This window comes from Myotis brandtii, unplaced genomic scaffold (genome assembly GCF_000412655.1).
Source record: "Myotis brandtii unplaced genomic scaffold, ASM41265v1 scaffold1167, whole genome shotgun sequence".
In the NCBI taxonomy this organism is placed as follows: domain Eukaryota; kingdom Metazoa; phylum Chordata; class Mammalia; order Chiroptera; family Vespertilionidae; genus Myotis; species Myotis brandtii.
Window position 1 is genome coordinate 1,066,883 of NW_005354039.1, and position 1,549 is coordinate 1,068,431.

Consider the following 1,549-nt stretch of genomic DNA (forward strand, 5'->3'; position numbering starts at 1 on the left):
TGCCCATCCCCCGCCCCTCTAAGCTCTGATTGGCCCCCGAGGGAAGGAACAGCCTCCTCATTGGTCTCTGCCTTTGAAATCTCTTCCCTAAGTAGGTCTGAGTCAGTGCAAAGCTTCTGAAGGGCGGTACTGAATGAGGGTATTAAGGCAGAGGATGGGGTTGCGGCCAGTTGTACTTTGACACGGCCATCCCCTAGTTTCTGACCAGAAGTCTTCCATCTACCCTCAGGTGAAGACTGTACTATGAATCTTTTTTATTTGGGGGGGGGATGGTGAGGAGGGGGGAAGGGATGGGGTAAGCAAACCATTTTATTAAGGGCCTTTGGGGGAGGGTCGAGGGCTGGGAGGACCATAAGAGCGATCTCCTCGGCGCGGCCGGGACTTCCCCAGCTTCACAGCCGCGAAAAAGTATGAATCTTTTGTTAGGAAGCGGCTCTATCCCTGCGACTGGGACCAGACATCTCCAAGAAAAGTCCCCTGATCAGGAAGCCTTCATCCCACCCCCACCCCCACCCCCACCCCCAGGAGGGGTGGACTAGATCTCTCCAGTGAAAGCTGGGGCTTGGTGAGGCGGGCAGTCCTCCCTACCCCAAAAGCCCTCAGGAGTTCCCGTCCAGTGGCAGAGTCTGCTGCCCTGGGGACTGATTTCCACCTTCAGTTCTGCCCACTCCTGCTGCTTCGCCTGCTCCACTTTTCCTTAGAGAGCCTCCTGCAGAGGTCAGCGAATCCATTTTGGGGTTGTCTAAAAGAAGCACTCACGGCTCCAAAAAGGAGGGGCTGTAGCCCTTTAAGGATTTCGCCGGGGATGGATTCAGAGATGATTTAAAAATGCCAACTCACAGAGCGCTCTGAATTCTGGGAACGGGGTGTCAGCTCGAGAACTACACGGACCAGAATGCACAGCAAACACACACGCCTTTACTTCCTGCTGCTCGGTCGGCCCCTGGTTTGACGTAGCGCTCTTCAAAGCAAGTAGCCTAGCGGAGGGCTGAGCCACACCTTTTCACCTATTGGCTAGCTCTTGAGTTGGTGGGCGTGGCTTAGTGCAACTCTACTTAGGCAAAGGGATGGCCTCCCTGTCAATCAGAGCTAAGACAGCCGGAGAGGCGGGATCAGGGCGAAGGGCTGGCGCCCCCGAGTGGGTGTGGTCACGCTGCACACCAGTAGGCGGTGATTGGCCCTGGGCGGTGCAATCGCAACTTGTGCGTCACTACGCCGCCAGCTGATCGGAGACTGGAGCCGGTGTGTGCTGGGCGCTGGGAAGAGAGCGCCGCCGGCCGTGGGGCACGGACGCACTGATTTGCTCCCCTGTCCTCAGCACCCCCCGCACACACCCAGCACCAGGTGGGTGTGAGCTGGGGTCCTGGCCGCACTGGAGGGAACCGTGCTAACGGGGTAATGGGGGCAAGTACGGTCCTGGCGGCCACACCCTGCCCTTCCGGGGGAGGGGAGAGGGGGCGGCGGAGGCAGGGGGCTCCGGGGGAGAGGGTCCTGGACTGGCTAGAGGAGTGTGTCTGGATGTTTTTAAAAAAGAGTCCGAGACAGGAGT

At 58.7% G+C, this 1,549-nt stretch overlaps 1 long non-coding RNA gene across 2 annotated transcripts in view; it reads left to right on the forward strand.

The window, feature by feature from the left end:
* The first annotated feature begins 1,146 nt into the window (after window positions 1-1,146).
* LOC106723942 overlaps window positions 1,147-1,549 on the forward strand; it is a 3,340-nt gene continuing 2,937 nt past the window's right edge. Inside the window, exon 1 of one of the 2 annotated variants that reach the window (XR_001359697.1) lies at window positions 1,147-1,344. This is a non-coding gene — a long non-coding RNA (uncharacterized LOC106723942). The remainder of the gene's footprint in view (window positions 1,345-1,549) is intronic. The other variant, XR_001359698.1, reaches the window with a different exon arrangement.